The sequence below is a fragment of the Numida meleagris genome, chromosome 5, assembly GCF_002078875.1.
Source record: "Numida meleagris isolate 19003 breed g44 Domestic line chromosome 5, NumMel1.0, whole genome shotgun sequence".
In the NCBI taxonomy this organism is placed as follows: domain Eukaryota; kingdom Metazoa; phylum Chordata; class Aves; order Galliformes; family Numididae; genus Numida; species Numida meleagris.
This window is the reverse complement of record NC_034413.1, coordinates 23,099,905-23,119,440: the sequence shown is the minus strand read 5'-3', so window position 1 is coordinate 23,119,440 and position 19,536 is coordinate 23,099,905. Positions and strand designations below refer to the sequence as shown.

General features: G+C 39.4%; 1 long non-coding RNA gene across 1 annotated transcript; it reads right to left on the bottom strand.

The window, feature by feature from the left end:
- Window positions 3,867-10,759, bottom strand: LOC110400206. Its single transcript, XR_002439700.1, has 3 exons — window positions 10,677-10,759; window positions 9,875-9,979; window positions 3,867-4,749 (listed from the first exon to the last, which is right to left on the bottom strand). It is a non-coding gene; the product is annotated as an uncharacterized LOC110400206 (long non-coding RNA).

The window sequence follows — 19,536 nt, the reverse complement described above, 5'->3', positions numbered from 1 at the left end:
AAGAACTCCTGATCTGGCTATGTAATAAGCTGAAAGATAAAATCAATAAAGGGACTTCTAATTTAAAACCTTCTTGCAATGATTTTCAGGCACAAAGCTATCAAGAGGGAGCAGGAGAGGATGTACCTTTCCCTAAAGATAGTAATAGAAAATGAATGAGAGTTGTCTAGCTAACCTGCAGAACTAGCAAGGTGAAGTACCAGATGCAGTCACTGGTAGAAACACTGTATGATCTGGCACAGTGCTACGTAGTCAACAATTTGGCTCAGGTTTTCTTTGCCTTGTCCAACGCTGCTCATGATGGCAAGTGAAATCTCACATTAGAATTTAAAGCAGATACAACATAGGAGAAAAGTGGAAATACAGAGGACTCCTCACAAATAAAGAGATAAGTCAAAAAACATACATGCTGAAATCTACCTTAAGTATAAATCCACTGGGATTTAAGTCAAAGATGAATTCAGGGTGAACACTGCTACATAACCTCAAATTAGAAACAAGAATCTTAAAAATAGGAAGCACAACGACCCCATTTTATTTCATGACGCTTTACAGATTTACATGCATTGATCATTCATTCCCTTCTCATGATTAGAGACTGTGTGATTTTTTGTGTTGTTCCAAACTCATTCAGGCTATGATGCTCAGAAACTCAGTTAAAACGTGCATCGTTTTTATACAATACATAATGAAGAAGAAGAAAAGGAAAATAAAAAAAGTAGGAGTGAAAAAGAAAATAAACAAATCACCAAAGAAAAATCAAAGAAAGTAAAACTGATGCAACATTGATGAAAAAAGTAGATAAAGGGATTAGAACAGGAAGAAAATATCATATGTAGTCTTTCCTTCTAGGTTGGGCACTACCTTTCAAGAGCTCAGGTCTCTCATAAATTGGTTCCTCATTTAGCTGGGTTTTTTCCAGCCATTTACCCTGAAAATTTAATGGTCATGTAGTTAACACTTCGAAGCCCCTGCTGCTAGACTTACTAACTTTAAAAAGTTACTCTGAAATGTGTTGCATCATTCACAAACAACTAGTTGATCCTTTGGTTTTGATTGAAATAATCAGTATTTTTAGCAATCCATCAAAATATTTTGAACTCTTCTCTCTCTTTCCGTTGTCAGAGAAAACAAAATTATCAGCCAATGAGAATAACAACAAAAAAGCTTTCCTTTGTGAGGACTTAGAAATAGAATACTCAGAGGCTAAGATAAAAAGGACTCCAGTAGCAAGGTTACATTACCACACAATGAATTCCAGGAGGTATTCCATTGCAGAACTTTGGTACCACATATCACAGAGAAAAGCAGGTAACCAGGAAAATGATAGGGGCTATTTCCAAAAGCGCTCACTGTGCAGATAGGGTCCTTCCTCACTAATGTTAGTCAAACCTTCCACTAGAACTTAGATTTTGAGCCTTAGAAAATGGAAATTGTAATACTGGACTTACAGAAGGAAAGATAGCCAAAATATAGTATAAGTAGGCCAGAAATAAACCTTAGCATCGTGATATAGCAATAAAAATGGCTAACCTAGTAAGAACCACTGTAACCTCACAGCTGCTTTTCTTTTTTTCCCCCCCTTTCTTTTCATCATCACATAACTGTCATAGGAAAACAATTTAAAACATTTTCAAACAACTTAAGGGATTATTTGGGTTCATGACCATCAGGAAAAAATATTTCAGCAGCAGGATTTAAGTCAGTCAATTCAGAGGACTGAAAGAATCCACTATGCTTTTTTAATTTAGGAGGGAAAGGACAAGGCATTATAAGATGTACTGTAGCAAACAATCCTGCATTGCCAGTAAGTTGCACAAGATGACCTATGTCTTTTCCATAAGCCTGTGATTTTGCCAGAAGCTCATAATTAAGAAGTCATCTGAGAGTGACTGATTACCAAGCAGTACTGCAAGTGTTTGGGAAAACCTATGTCATGAAAAGTCCCATTTTTAAAAAGAAAAATAGAGCTCAGTGTGTGCCTCACATGGAAAAGGCAAATTAAAATCACCAGAGACATTGAAAGCCAGGAAAAATCAGAACAATCTGGACCAAAAGTTGTCAGGAGACGGACTTTTTTCCTTGAACATGCTGCTGCAAGTTTCTTTTCAGTTCCCCACTTCAGGGAAGGCTCCTGGACCCCTTGTTGCTCCTGAGCTGTTAACCTGCCGTTAGACTTTAAAACCAGGAAATTCTTGACCAGAGCAAGAAAAAACTCTTCTTTACGGACTGGGGGGGGGGGGGTTCAGTACAATTGAGAATGTTCTGATCGTGCAGAACTATGCATCAAACTGAATACCTCAGTCTATATCTCATGAAGTCCCAGAGCTGATGCATGGGCCTCTATTCTTTATACTATAGTCATGTTCCCTTAGTAAGAGCAGCACTGCTTTTTGTGTCACATTGACCCATACTGTTATGAAGAATACTGCAGCATCGGCAGAAAGCTTCTGATGGAAATGTAAGCCAGTGCACTGAAAACACAACATAGAGGTGGCATGCAATTTTCTCTGAATGTATCATTTCACAGGCCGAAATATTTTTTTATGCTGTTGTTATGTCTGAAGCACAAAAACCAGGTTGCGCAAAGCATTTGCTTCCAGTTTTCAGTCAGGCACAAACACCTCTCTCACCTATTGAAACAAAACCTGGATTCATTCATTTTCAATCATTTTTCACATCTTCCAGCTCTATTACTGGGAGCAGATGTCCCAAACTTAACAAGGTTTTTGCGGAGACAATACATTTGAAATAGGCTGGAAGTGCCAGTAAACCTTTCTTGTCTTTATTTTTCTTATCATTTAATGCGTTACTCTTACATAGGACTACTACAAGAGATTACTTGTAGGTACACTTGTAGGTACAGTTGATACACAGTAAACACCAATAACAGAGAAACTACAACATGCATAGCTGTGCCACCCCCCATGGATGTGGCCTGCCCTGGCACACACAGCATGCTGTCCAAGCAGCGTGAGGACAGGGGCAAAGTTGTTTGGTACTTCCAAACCAGCCAAGCTTACATCACTGGACCATGATTGAGGAGGAAGACTGTGATTCCTGAAGAGTGTTCTTCAGCAAGGCAAGGGAAGAATTCTTACAGCATCTGAGTGTCATGGCTTGTTAATTATTGTTTGTATATATTAAGCAGGATGTAGAATACAGGGTGGAATGTCATGGTTTTATGATTTTCATAGTTTCATGATTTTTGGTTATCAGTATTACACATCATAACATCATGTACCACGCTGGCAGTTAAAGAGTTAATGCTCCAGTTCTGCAGATCATGGACAGTTCTGGGTACCTGGTTCTCAGAAGAGAAGAACTACATACCCCAGAGGACTTTGTTGTTCTGTCTCCATTTTCCCATTCAGAGGGAAAGGTAAAAACTGTTCGCATATCAAGAGCCGCTCTCTCTCTTCCCCTTCTGTTCATCTCAGCAGCATCTCACCTTCAGCATTAGAGTAAGTAAGGCCTTTGGTTTTCAGACACTCTCTCTCATTTTATTTGATTTATTAGCTTCAATCCCTATTATATTGTATTATATTGTGTTATCTTGCATTCCGATATCTTATTTAGTAAATTAGCTTTCCTCCTCAGACAATTGCCACTGCTCTGCTTTTAGGCCCACCTCCCTACCCTTTCCTGGGGCATGGGTCCATGGGTCCCCCCACCCCATTAGTCACAGAGCCAGGCTGAACCTGCCCATAAACTGCTGACACTGAGAAAGAGAAATAATTTGATGAAATTGATAAAGGGGAAATTCCAGTCACTTTCACCAAGACTGAGATCTGCTCAACTGTGTAAAAATCAACCAGGAAAACAGATAAAACTTTGTCACACAAAAAACAGAAGAATAATTTGACATAACGTTAAAATGCATGCTTTCTGAAGCAGTCCTGCATTGGCACAGGGATAGGACAAACCATGTGCTTCCCAGGACTGAAGCCAGCTCTTTATCAGCTACAAATCAGCATTTCTTCTCTGAAGTCAGGAGAGCAATTCTACCTTATAACATCTAACATCTTAACATCAAGTTTGTGAGTCTAATGTCTACTTATAACGCACCTCCACTGGATTCTAAAAATATTTTTTAACTCTGTAATTGTTACATTAATGTTTCTAAAATAATGGATTAAAAAAACCCAAGCACACCTTATGAATAAGTTACTATTTTCTACTAAGAAATCAACATTACTGTGCAAAAGATCTGATGCCTGTGAAAAATGCATATCAGTAGCAGAGGACACAACACAGCCTAATCCTTAATGCAGTTGAGAGGATGAGAGATGTTTAAAAAAATTATGTTGAAACATTCATTTTATTAAATGCAAAGCAGATTTCAGAAGCTATTGTTTCCCCATTTTAAAACATTCTACCTGATATTAAATTAACAAGTAAGCTGATTTTTTCCCTTTAAGAGAAAAAGCAGTTCAGGACAAAGGCAGTCAATATTAGGACACTCATTACAGAGCAATTACAGCCTACAGCTATGACAGTTCTGGAACTTCCATGAAGATCTTCTGCCACTTCTCCACTGGTCACAGATCACATTTTCCAGGCTCAGACATCAGAAGCCTGATAAGAGAGTAATCCTTGAAGAGTTAGCCTTCATCTTTCACAACCTGCAGGGAAAGGGCTTCTATGAGATCCAAAAGCTCACTGATGGCAAACGGTTCAGGTGAGACCATTTTCTCCAGCAGTTTTATCCTCACTGAAGTTCAACCCACTGCACTCAGTACTCAGTTGCTGTTTGAAGGGGAAGGGAAGAAAAAAAAAAGATAAAATGCAATCTTTCTCCAGCTAAATCCAAATGCCTTTTCTGTAGACCTTGGAAACTGATTGCAATTTCAGTCAAAAGAGCTTATCTAGCAGGGGTGAGCTTCTGCTCAAAACATTCTGAGCAAGGGACTGCGTATAAAATGCACTTTGGGGAGATTAAATTTAAGTGAGAGGCTTGCTATTCTCTGACACCCAGTTTGCTCCAAAATGGGAGGAAGAAACATGCTGCATTCTGTTATCAGCAAGGGCAGGATCCACCAGCTTAAGCCATTGCTTCAGCTGGACTACAAGTAGTAAGAGAGGTGACTGCAGCTCTCACCATTTTGCTGCTTGGCGTATGGCTGACCACTCAGCCTGGCATTTCACTGCCAGCGTTTCCTTAAAGCTTGCTCACCCCCACAACTCTAAACTGACACAAGAATACACAGAGCGTAGGAAACAATAGCTGTGTTCTGACAAAGGTTTATTGTGAAGCATAACAGCAAAGGCCTGTTTAAACCTACGCAAAAAAAAAATTCAGTTAGCAGGTTCTAACCAATGATGCTTATTTATAGGAGGCAAGATCGATAGTAAGGGAAGACAAGGTAAAAAGAGGAGATCACAGACTATGCAATATCACAGAAGTGATCAGCCTCTGTCAAATATTCTGTTATTTGTGTAGATGATTTTTCTACCACTACACTTTCACTCAACCACTGAAGAAAGGACACTGACATCTGTGGTCTCTACATGGTACTTTCCTAACAGCAGGACATGTGCATTAGGATGCATTTATTTGACTTGGCACTCATTCATCATCTCAACTAGAAATACTCCTAAGTAGTAATACTTGAGTTGTAGCAACTGATTAAAGACTTTTCTCAGAAGACACATGTGATTCTTCATTTCTCCCCTAACAGCTGAGTACTAAAGAGCTGCTGTCACTCAAGAGCAGAGTGACAAATCCCCATGGAAATGAGGAGAACCTTAAACAGAGCCACCAGAGCCCTTTGCACCCTGTTGCACATGTGAGCAGCAGAAAGGGAAATTGGAACATGTGTCCTAGGTGGAGGACCAAATTATGAATTTCCAATGCTTTTTACCCCCAGATCCAATGAAATAGAAGTTAACTGATAACAGTGCTAGAATTAAACATCTTTAATAAATCTAGATAAAATAGGAAAATAAGGCAGATTTGTCTTTGAAGGATGCAAGATACTTTTCCAGATGGAAACTGTCTGAGGCTGTGCAGTTAGTGCTTTAAAATGTATGTTCTTACAGGTATTTACATTTTTGCTCTCACATGACTAGGGGAGACAACCTCTAGATTTTCATTCCATTATAAACAGACAAAATAAATCTTTTGTCATTCATTAATATTTCCTTAATTTAAATCTCTTCTACTTTCAATTATGAAAGCCATTGAGATATGAGTTGTTAGTCAGGCATGGGGATGCTTTGTTTAAGGGCTTTTCACAACGGTTTAATTGGCAGAGACTTGCCGCTTTGCTTAGAGACAATGTCAAGAAGTACTGATCTTTCAATATTAACTTTGGAGAAGCAGATTTCTACTAACAATTTATGAGCTGGGACAGTTCTGACTTTTTTCCTCTTTCTCAACAACAACATCACAAACATCTCTTTCCTCATTCCTATCTAAACAGGTATTCTTTTCCTCTAACTTCAATAAACAGAACATCAAAATCTCCTTATTAAAACTACGAACTCATATTGTTGAGGTCAGAGATGACCACCTGACCATGCAATATGACACAGTAGGAGATCCTCACAGTCAGGCCCTTAGATAAAAATTACATTGTAAACTTACATTGCAATAACCAGAACCATATGTTATAATCTCATGGCACAGGGATGTGCAGTTAGCTGCTTACAATCCACTGCACACACCAATTAACCACATATGCATTTTTCTGTCTGGATTTCCAAACACATCTTAGAACGTGTATGTACTTCCTACACTTCGAAGCATCTTTCCCTCAATTGAAAGAATTTTCATAATGTAAAAACTAATCTTTCAAATCCTTCATTTTAACACTTAAAAATCCCTCCCTTACAGGAAAAGAAAAATCAAAGACTGCAGTCTGCCCACCAACTTGATGAAGTTGATGTTGTTTTGTGCAAATGCAGTGTGTTATCATGGAAAAGATATAGTTATCAATTGAATGTTGTAGCTTTTAATATAGGCTACATATATACTTTCAATTATTAGCAAGATTGTGTATATTACGAAACATAATTCAACTCACTAATTAATGCTTAGAGATTGCTGGAAAATAATTGGCAGCTTACTTTCTGCAGTAATGCTGATCAGAATTTTTTTGTGTTGTGGACCTTCTAAAGCAAAGGTATAATTTCAAGGCTTTTTAAGCAGTGCTCTCAGGGAATTACAGAAAGCTCTGAATGAGAACTTCCCAAGCATCTTGCTTATTTCATTTCGATATTTTGATCTGAAATGAAATTGGCTCTTTCTTATGGAAAAAATACTTTAGAGAGTCCTTACCTGCAGCAGAGATGACTTTCTGCCTAGAACAGTTTAAGTTGTTATATTTAAAGGTTTAGCTTTGCTATAGATACTGTGAAATTCTTGGAATAATTTAAAAGTGTATGTAGAATGTAAAAATGTTAAAAACTGCTTTACTCCATTGGAAGAAGATTCCCTAGGTCAGCATATGTTCTGTGCCCAAGGGGCCCAGAAGAAATTGTTACTAGGATTTCAGAAGAAGTGAATATGCTTCTGGCCATTACAGGCCACTTTTCCAGACAGGTCAGGATGCTCTCGGTGCCTCAAGCATTATGGGGTACTGGGTACTAAGCTGGGTACTCTTCCCTCTGCCACTTTCGCCAGGTGGCTGTAGAGGGGACAGGAGGGAAAGATGAGCGGCTGCATAGCTCTGCTCCTTACATCTTCCTACCTGGTACATCAGCTATTTTCCCCAAGGACAGCTTGCTGAACAGACGAGTAAATGAAATGAGAGATATCTTCAAAATGCCAGATCCTCAGATGGAGGACATCAATATGCTCCCTCTAAAATCTGAATTATTCTTCTTCATACTGGCTAACATCTGCATCTCTTGCTCTTATCAGCTTTGGGAAGTTATATTGGTAAATTTAAAGCATAGTATCAGAGGAATAGTGAAAGACAGTGACAGCGATTAAAACCACAATAGTCCACATCGTGTCTTTTATATCTTAAGATACGGTGAGCTAGCTTGCAAACTTTAAGTACTCCTGGGCTATAAAATGGAAAAGAAAAAAATTGAAGGCAGAACCACAGAATGCCATAACAGAAACACTCCCAGGCCTAGGAGAAATACAAGTAACCTAAAAGGCACTGGCTATGATTATACACATTACTGCAATTCAGACTCCAAGTTCCCTGCTGGGGCTGCGTGACAGAGTGGCAGTGATGGCCAGCTGCTGATGCATACACTAGAAGCATGCTGTTGGAAAGAAATGAAGTGAAAGGGAGAGAAGTGAAAAGTAAGAAAGGAAAGAAAAAAGTAAAAGAGAAAAGAAGAGAAAAGAAGCGAACAAAAACTAAAAACAAAAAGGAAAAACTGAAAAAAACAAGAGTGAAAAAGATCAGAGCATCCTCTGCTTTGCATAAGGTCTCAGCACTATATAACAGCACTTTTAATAAAAATTACACTGACAAGATTGCAGAAGAGGTTAATAGAAATGGTTCTTCTAATGGAGATAAGAAATATCCAGGCATCTAAGAGATTATTACTGGCTAGCATATGTGCATGTACACATGTGTAACCAAAATGACTGGTTCCCCCTGCAGAATGCACCACTGGGGATAGAACGATACAGGGAATGTCTCACGGTCTGCGTAGAAATCAATGACTTTCCTTATTGAAAGCTGCCCTCAAGGGCAAAAAGCAGTGAATAGCTTATTAGTTTGTGTGTGCATGCTGGCAGATGATAAAGCAGCATTGAAATCAGTCATAGACCATAATAAAGTACCCATCCCCATCTTATAGCTAGTGTGTACTTATGTCTCAGGGGAATATGCCTCCATTAACCCAAACTGTGCAGTAACTCATCTTTAACCACAGTACAAATACGCAGAAGAGGAACCAATAATGATTTCTTACAGTTACTGATGCAAAAAAATATAGTGGATAAATTACTGATGTGTGGGGCATGATTCTTTCTGGTGTAAAATTCCCTAATTCCATTTCACTCCTCTCTGGAATAATGTGGATAGATTCCATCTGAGGATCTGGCCTAATACCAGAAATATTTTTTTCATTTCCAAATGAAGAGAGAAAGATACAGAGAGATGCAACTTAAAAAAAAAACCCTCAAGAAACAAGTCCTGGTCTTTTTCACTGCTTGTGAACTCTATTTGAGTATACACAGGTCATCTATTCAGATACATAAGACCCACAGCTAGAAGTATTTATTGACCTCAACATGTTGTCTCACGCTAGGCATTTCATGAGACACTGTGGGATGTTTTGCTTTGATACCAAACGCCTGATTAATGCCAATAACAGCTTTAGCAAACATCATAGCTATTTAATGTGAAGTCTTCCTGTAACACCACTAGGGTAGATCAGGCCTAAGCTGCAGACACAATGACTTCTGTAGCCTGCAAGGTTAAGATACTGACTTCAATAACTATTTTTGCACCTTAATTATTTCCTAAGAGATACTGATGGCATCTGTTCTTGTATCCATGGACATCCGAAAGTAGTACAAAATGTGCCTTTTTTTAAAGGACTCGACGCTTCAAGTATGTAGCATTTTGTCTTGAAATATGTCATAGTGATGGCCATATGAGGCAGAATAATTCCCCTAGCTGGAGTAACTGATGAGAAGCATTTATTAAACAGACGGATAGACACATGTATGCTCACAAGCAGATATGCTAATGTTATGTTAGTTGTGGCACTCCCTGAAGGACATGCCTCTGGAAAGCACAGACAGAAATCTTGTCATATTGTTATGTAGAAAAGCATTAATGTCTTCCATGATAGAGCTTACAGTACAACGCTATACTAAGAATTAAGCATATTGTACAGTAGTTGCATCCAGAAGGTTGTTAGGGCTACTGCATCACTTAAAAGCACTCATCCTCACCTTAAATATTTCTAAGCTTCCCACCACAGCAGCTGCAGAAAGAAAAGTGATCACACAAGCTTGGCAGCTCCACTGGTTCCAAAAGAGTCTCGCAGCCAGGATTCCCTATGTATCAAGACAAGGAGGAGAAAATGGGCACTTAAGCAGCTGAGTTTAACTAAGGTTGGTAAGTAATGTGAAAAGAATTCAAGGAAGAAGTATTAGAGGGTAGGATAAAGATATGCCAGCTAAGAAATTTGCAGCTAGAAGTTGTTTTCTCCTCTTCTAAGAAGAAGGCCTTATCAATTATAAGATATATGCCACATATTTAGGATAATCCTTCACACTTCATCACAACATAAAAAACTACTCCTTCCCTACTATGGCAGATGTCTAGGTCTTCCCTAACTATAGGAATTAATTCAAAATAAAAATAAACAGAAATGCCTATCAAAACCATTATTGACAAATTAAGCCTGAAAATCAAACATATGACTCTCTATTAGCTACTTACAAGCTTTAATTTAGAAGACAACATGTTACCTGAATTGATAAGCATTTGGAAAATATAGCAGCAGTTGTGAAAGAAATGTGATACACCAAGTGGAAGTGACTGAAATTCTTCATTCTTTGTAGAATGACAATTGCACAGCCTGATACATATAAAACAGTGGCACAAGCTTCACCTTTTTTATTTTATAGTGTAACTCAATGGAAAGCACAAAAACAAGAGTAGAGTAGCAAGAGCCCAGGCTGCAGCAAGCGAGGATTTGCTCAAACACAAAAGCAATAGGCACAGAACCAAGGGAAAGAAACTACTTACCTTCAAAAGGCCTCAAGCATACAAGGATCTCTACAGAGATAACCTTGCCTCCACTGCCAATCCTTAAATGAGGTCTGGGAAGGGGTGGATCCTGGCTCCACCCCTTCTGATCACTCAGGTGCACTGCATGCACCTGAGCTCCCCTGGGTTGGCCCTGCCTTCCCACAAGGTGCTTAATTACTGCTTCAAGCCCTGTCTTAGCATTTCCGCTACATACAGATACGCATAGAGAATGCTACCAAATACCACTGAAGAAATAGAGTGCTCATGCTCTCCTCTGTCTTCTTAGAGAAGTTGTTTGGGTTATTAAGCTGAAATTCACAGAATCAAAGAATCACAGAATCATTAAGGTTGGAAAAGACCTCTAAGATTATCTAGTCCAACTGTCCAACCACCAATATTGCCCACTAAACCATATCCCTAAGTATTACATCTACCCTTTCATTAAACACCAGCGAGGTTGGTGACTCCACCACTTCCCAGGGCAGCCTGTTGCAATGCCTAGCCTCTCTTTCTGAAAGTAAATTTTTCCTAATATCCAACCTGAATCTCCCCTGGCTCTATTTGAGGCCATTCTCTCTCATCCTGTCGCTGTTACCCAGGAGAAGAGACTGACCCCCACCTCGCCACAACCTCCTTTCAGGGAGTTGTAGAAAGTGATAAGGTCTCCCCTGATCCTCCTCTTCTCCAGACTGAACAATCCCAGTTACCTCATCTGCTCCTCATCAGACTTGTGTTCCAGATCCTTCACAGCTTCATTGTCATTCTCTGGTCATGCTCTAGGGTCTCAGTGCCTTTCTTGTAGCAAGGGGCCCAAAACTGAACACAGTATTCAAGATGCCGCCTCACCAGAGCTGAGTAAAGGGGGATGATCACCTCCTTGCTCCCGCTCGTAACACTATTTCTGATACAAGCCAGGATGCCATTGGCTTTCTTGGCTACCTGGGCACACTGCTGGCTCGTGCTTAGCTAAGTGTCAACCAACACCCTCAGATCCTTTCCCTCTGTACTACTTTCCAGCCACTCTGCCCCAAGCCTGTAGTGTTGCACGGGGTTGTTGTGACCAAAGCGCAGGTCCCAGCACTTGGTCTTGTTGAACTTCATCCCATGGGCCTCAGCTAAGCAATCCAGCCTGTCCAGATCCCTCTGTAGGGCCTTCCTTCCCTCAGGCAGATGAACACTTCCCCCCAGCTTGGTGTCATCTGCAAACTTAGTGAGAGTGCACTTAATTCCCTCATCCATATGTTCTCGGTTATTCATGACTTCATTCCACTGTGTCAAGCACTTTTTCTGGGGTGGTGTATATGTGTGACCTTAGACAAGTCATTGCTTGTACAGCACTTTCCTACCAGCTCTATAGATGTTTATAGCATTTATAGTATGTTGTAAGGACTGACTGTGAGAGAAAATTAGGAAATGCCTAGTTCTTCTGGTAATAGAGAGCATATATATATCCAAGACAGATTAATAATGTTTTGCTTTATGTGATTTATTATATAAAATGTTTGAAATTTGTCAACATTGGGCCACTCCACTATGGATCAAATCTTTTCTTAGCACTGCATTTTGAGCTTTCAATACAATCATGAAAGGATTTCAAGTAACAAGAGGAGAATGTGCAGGTGAACAGAAATGAAGGAATGGGATTTGCACTTGGAAAAGGAAGTGGGGTCTCTCTATAAAGAGAATTGGTTTTGTTGCCTCACAGCTGACCATATGCTGAGGAGTACAAGCTACTTTCCAGCTAAATGTGCAGCAGGAAGGTTTTGGAGAGGCAGATAGAAAGGCAGAAATGATTCAATTATTTCTGCTTATCCTTTAGAGGGGAAAGGCAGCCTTCCTGTATTAGTCCACAAGTTCTCTAGTTTTTAAAACACACACGGTGTTTTGGGGTTTTTTTTGCATGACAGATTGAGAGAATTAAAGTGACTATGTTGCCCATATAGACAATTTCCCATGTTTCCCCAACTAAGAGTAACATGCAGTCAAGAAGATGAGTTACCACAGAATTACAATGCTTCCTGCACAGAAAGTTCACATCAGCAACCACATTTGAGTTGTGCCTCAGTCTCTCCTACCTCAGTTCAGAAGGAAAGAAAAACTTGTGACTTCATCTGAGGAGTGATCCTATGCCTGCTGGATTCAGTGGGTGAATCTAGGCCTGCATTTTAGTTCAGATGGGGCTTATCCTTTTAAAGTGAGTCTTTCAGTTTCCCCATTCCCTGCACTGCGGTTGGCTCTTGGAGAGCACTAGATTCCTCCCAAATGCAGCTATGCAGGAAACGCACTGCAGCAGTGTACTTATGCATGTCAGTTCATGACACGGGGTCATGGAACTAGACTAGAGGTAATCTCCAGTAATGCTCCTTCCCAAACACATGCTGTAAGTAACAGGTTCTTAGCAGCTACAGCTCCAAGCTGCGAATGCATGCCTATTGTGGTGGTCTCCTTGTGAATGAAGATATAACTAGAAACCTTCTCTTCTGGATATCTGACCACAGAACAGCCTGCTAGAATTGAAGATAACCCTGCACAAAAGAAGGGGAAGATTGGGTAGCATTATAGGTCATGACATAGGTTTCCAGCGGAAAGAGAAAAATACATTTTTTTCTCTCTTGTTGGCTCTTTCTTCAGAAGCTGCAATTTCACAAACAGCAAAAGAAAATAAATACAAAAATTATTATGGACACTAGAGCATCTTTTTCTTTTTTTTTTTTTTCCTAGGAATCTGATAATAAGTCTATCCTGATTCTCCAGGGAGGTAAATTAGATATTGCTTGATATTTCTCCAGTGTGAATCCAGATCCCTTCTGGATATTAATCCACTTCACAAAGTCATTAGGAATAATTTAGCATAAAAGCAGCCTTTTTCCTCACAAGACAAAGCAGTGAGGCTTAAGCATTTGTAAAGCGGTGTGAAGAACACTGTAGCTGCCTTCTCTTCATTTGGATGGAGTAAAAATAAGGAATTTTGTCTTCAAATCCTGTCAGTCTTACATAGCACAAATATTCAGGAAAAACAATGATAATATCATTTTACTTTCTTTTTTTTCTTTTCTTTTTTTTTCTTTTCTTTTTTTTGTTAGTGCTAAGTCAATGCATAATTACTGGAAAGCATTTCTGACTGAATTTTAGATGAGCATTCTGACAAAATATAATATTGGAAACAATCTTTATCAAACATTCATGTGTAGTGTGCAAGATAAAAACAGGAATCCATAATTCATTCGGCAGAGTGTATTACCAAGTGTGAATAAGAGGCTGAATTTAAATGAGGAGGTCTGAACAATATTTTCTGTGAGGCATCTGCTTTAATCATTTACATTATTCACTAGATTTTCCAGAACAGTAAATCTTAAATATATATTTGTGTTTGTGAGGACGTGTATGTAAGTACACACTTACATGCAAACATACACAAAGCATTATATGCATCCACACGTCAGCACATATTCACACAGACACAGAAACGTGTTTGTATACAGAGACATAACAGCTTAGGGCCTGATCCTGAAATCATTTTACATGAAGAGAAAGACTCTCACTGACAATGATAGATTGGAGACCAAGACCTTAATGCTTTGTTGTTTTTTTTCCCTCTTACCCTGAGTTTGTGGTGCTACGAGTCAGATTAAGGGAAAGGTAAAGACAAGTCTTTATTTACTCTAAAATAATGGAAATATTTATTTTGTGACAACACACATTACAGAGAAGCAAATAACTCGCAGTAGATTCACCTACGCTGAGATGAAATCCTAAAGACTTTTCTGTCAGCCTTACATTCAACCAATATTACCCAAATGGTGCTTTCAAGACAGGCTCCTGTACCTCAGGGTACAATGACAAGAGACCCTTGGGCGAGCAGCCTGCATGAGGCACCATCCAGATCCAAGGCTTCCTTTTTCCTAGTCACCATCCAGATCCAAGGCTTCCTTTTTCCTTCCTTCTCTACAGGGTTTCTTATACGTTAGCCCAGATGGAAGGAGTTTTAATTCTCCTCCCAGTCATTGTCCCTGCCTGGCTTGACTCTGCATGCCACTTAGATGTCGACTCTTGCCAAGGTAGCAAAAGAGTCATCTAATGATTGATGGGTGTTGCACAAAGCTTGAAACATCTTCCTGATCCTTGATGAAGAATTGCCTTCTTCTCATCAGCCTTTCAAATTTCAGAACGTTTTTCTTTTCCCTCACATAATGAACCTTATATTTCACATAACCTTATATGCTTGTTGATCATACTTAACACTTTGATACAGGCATATAGTTGTTACTGCTCATCTTTGACTTGTAGGAAGGCAAGTGAGGCTGACAGTGAGCTGGAGAGCTGGCTATACCCCAGTCCTGTTTTGGAGGGACATCAGGACAGTCTTTCCATTCACAGTTGTGCTTACTGTGTACAACTGAGTCCCTGTATTGAGAATCCCTTTTCAGAGACCTGTTTAGGACAGTGTAGTTGCTGAGGAAGATTTGTGGTGGCACAAAATGAAAGGCAGAAGCCATTCCTAATCCAGGTTCAAGATTTGATGTTCACTTATGGATTCTGACATTATATCCCACATAAGAAGCATCCTCTGTGCCAGCCTCTGTGTAGCTATGTCATCAGCATAACTAATCCTTTTATTTCTGTCCCAGTTTAGTGGCTGGTAAAGCAATGTCACAAAGCAGTAACTGTCACTTTGTTTTAGGGGAAGGCTAGAGGACTAGACACCTCTGAGCCCTACTGCAGGACAAAGTCTACCTCCTCTGACCGGGTTCACAGATTGCCTGCTTCTGTTGCCATTTATTCGTCATAACAACCTATGGCATTGTGTTTTTTTTCAAGTGGAATGCCAGGTGTTGCTTTTTTATCCCTTCCACTTCTTAAGCCCTTTTCTTCTTCATGAGAATGTGTTTCTTGATTCTGGTAGATTCTCTGCTAGGTCAGCAATATTGCTGCTCTGTAGGTCAGCTTACTCTGATGTGTATGTGTTTATTTAAATAGTTGTTGGTTCCTTGGAGGGCAGCAGGGGAACACATGATAGAAGGAAAATACCAAAATATTCCAAATATTCCTCCAGAAAACATTCGTTGAGTTATATAGGACATATTAAAAAATAAATAAAATACACAAGGTTTTAAATTATGCACAGCAGACAAGTCAATGAGGAATCATGCATGAAATCCATGTGCTCTGAAGACCAATGAAAAGAAATTTCACCTCTTTTTATGAAGACGAGCCCACATAATTTAAATGATTTTGCCCTATCATTTTAATTTTCTTTCTTCTAAGCTTTTTTAGTGATGGCTTCTTCCATGCTTAAGCAAAATGATGAATTTATTCAGTCTCTGCCCTGTGGGGCAGAAGAAAAGCAAGATTCAACACATCCCATTCTGCCAATATTTCATTCACAAGGCAGATTATGTTAACTTGCATTTTCCTCCTAGATTGTTTTATACTGTTATCCTGAGGAATGTACAGATCATAGAATTTGTGACTGTGAGACATTCTGATAAAAGAAGGAAAAGTTAGATGCATTCCAAGATTGTGAGATGTGATTTGTAAAAAAGGGCTGCTGAGAAGATGGGGAAGAGGGCATACACAAATTTGCTAAGAGAAAAGGATGTTGAGTTTCTCCTCTGTTAATATCCAGGGTATACACTGTTGGAGCGGTTCTACAGCTCTTACAACTTCCATTATCCTGGCTGCAGGATTTGCATCCAGCCCTATAGGCCCCAGTGCACTAAAAATGTACTAACCCTGCCAAGCGGTGTCCCAACTGTGCCTTTAGATGCTATAGAAGGTATACTGATACCATGATACCAAAAGAGGACAGGTTATCCTGTCTTTTGACCGGATATTTACCGGGAAGAGAATATCTAAACACCTAGCAGACCATTGTGGCTGTTAGCCTACTCCAACAGAAGGACATCCACCAGCCCAAAGAAATAGAGCCTTGCCCATCCCCATTTTACATAGTGTCTGTAGTACATCTTTCCTCTCAAGGAAGACCATGGACCACATCCAAGTGGGAGTTGTTATTTGGCAATGTGCATGGCCAGTAGGGCAGTTAATCAGTCAGTCTGGTCCATTTAATGATGGGGAAGCGTGTCATCCTCTGTAGAAGGGCTGCCAGTGCTTCTTTGTGTCTGAGGCTGGCTGCTGTAAGTTGCAAGTCCTCAGTAAAGGTCCTTTGCTGTATCTTCTCTTAGTAATATTTTCCTATGACAAACCCCCTTCTACTTTCTCGGAACAACCTCAGTAGTAAATAAGAAGTAAAAGTAGGATGCCAGCAAATGTTTGGGGTCATTCTGTTTTCAAAAAGGGAAAGATTAGAAACAGGATTTGGATTTAAACCAAATATTGGTTACACAAAAGCAGGTAGGTTAAGAGACCTCTGTGTTTCAGTCTAAACTGCATCATCATCTGTCATTCAGACTCATGGCACAGGGCAAAGTGGCCTTACTTGATGCAGCCTTTGTTATGGTAATTGATGCCTATATTGTCACATCTTTTCAGTAAATCACTTCCTTTCAGAAACTGCCAAGAAGGTCGGGGTTGACTGCAGCAGGGTCATGGAAGTCATCACGCAGGGAGAGAATAGATTGTGACAGTGGTACAGGTCACCCATATGTTCCTGAAAAAACATCTGTTGAGTGCTCTTTTTGGGAAGTGAAATCAGTGTAGAAAAATGAAGGATGAAAGTGAGCAGGAACTTTTATATGTCACAAAGCATGTATTAGGCAGGTGAGTGAAGCACAGGTGAATGCTAGAAGAGACTTGCTGAAGGTGCTGAAAGAATTCAGACATGGAAAGGCTTCTCTAACTCTGTGTTCCGCAGTTAGGATTTACTCCATGTAGGTGTCCTAAAAGTCTGAAGTGTGATTTTGCAAGGGTACTGCAGCTCAGGGGACAAAATCACTGGCAGAGACCCCTAGACACTGTCACTGTGACCATTAGGATTAAACGATGATCCACAACCTAGAGGCAGCCAGGAGACCTCTTTTACTGACCTGCCCATCTTGCCTTGGAGAACATGAGGAGTGGCTTAAGGGCAACAAGAAATTGCCCATTTTGCACTGCAAGATTCACCTAAGCAACATGAAAGGAAAGAATGTAAGAAATGCCTGGAAATGGTGACCTAAACACCAAAGGAGATAATGCCTTTAATTATGTTTCCTAGTCTTAACAGTACTACCTTAAAAGGAAGCAATTTCAACATTCTGAGCAGGGCTATATATACATTCATTAAAGAACAGATTTAGTCTAGGTATCCCACTACAACTTTAAAAAGAGCAGTGTTAAAAGGTAGTTTTCCAATAAAGATTCCACTCACACAAATAATGGCTTGCTGCAGGCTAATAAACCTACCCCTCCTACATAATTATGTAGGAAGTGTAATATTGTGCTGACCTGGTCCAACATTCTCCTCCCCATCACACACTCAAACACACACATACACCATTTGTAATTAGCAGGGAAATTCTCTGTATTAGTTTTCTTTGCACCTTATAGAATAGCAGAGAGATTAATTAAGAGGTCTATATTTCTATTTCAAGGTTCAAGTACTTTCATCGAGCACATTGTGCTTTCAGAATCTGTAGTGTCAGCAGAATTCCTTACTTCAAAACACAGGCATATCTCTTCCTTAATTTTTTTTTTAATAGATATATGCAATTACTAAATGAATGTGAGTAGTTACAAAACCCAGACCACACCTGTTATAAATCTAAGGCCAGAGCCAGCTGAGCTGTGGATGTGTGTAAGGGAGGCTAGACAAATATCATAAGACAAGGTGATGCTGATTGCAGTGGAAAATCCTCACACCAGCTTATAAACTTGTCCTCCCTGTAGGTGGTACAGTCTTCAGGCACAGTAATTTAGATGTGTGCTATGTCAAACACACTATGTCCTCAGCAGCTCCTGAGGATGGTCCTCTTTGCATGCTGTACTTGTAGACATACACTTAGACAAGGTGTTGAAAATTCTTCCAGTAACCTAAAAGCTGCCACATTTTTGCTTTTCTATTTACATACTTTAATTTTTTTCTAGTCAATAGCAAGGCTCACCAATACCTCTAAAATGTTAGCAGACTTTGCACTAGAGATTCATATCAATTATTTCATCAAATTGAGAAACTGCTTAAAAGCATTGTTATACATGCAGTTAAAATTTGCTCAGCATACACACATATAGTAAAAAGAAAAAGATTTAAACAGTACTCCTATCTAACTAAAGCACGCTGTTGTTTTTAAATGCAGAAATACAGCCTTTTATTAGCAAACCAAGAAAATGAACGGATAAACACTACTTTTCTTCTATTTATTTTATTCTATGACATTTTATTCTTATTCTTTATTTTATTCTTTTCTACTTTGTCCATTGGGAGAGGACTGTATACACTAATCTTAAAAATATTTACTTTCATGCCTAATTTCTGTATAGGAGTAGTGTTACTAGGTATGAGGGTGAGACTGAAGCAACCTTGATATAAGCTGTTTAGTCCTGTTTAGCAGAAGTCTTTGAGTTCTACTAAGTTTACACCTTTTCTTAAAATCAAATGCTGAACAGGAGTCTTGGTATATATGAGTATACAAAAAGCAGAAAACAGCAGAATTCTACTCTCTACCAGTTCTGCCACAATTGTAGCTCAGTGAACTGGGGATTGATCTGGTGGAAAGAGAGAAACGTTATCTTGTGATAGAATTGGACAAAGTCTGTGGGCCTTATCTTGTTTAGTTCCTAGATATTTGAGTATTTTCAGTAACTCCCATGGAGCCATCAGGAATGCTCACTTCTTAATAAAGGTTCTGACAATCAGATTATAAGGGGCAACATTGTCCAGTGGACTCCTGTAACCAATAATTTAAACTCAAGGTCAGAG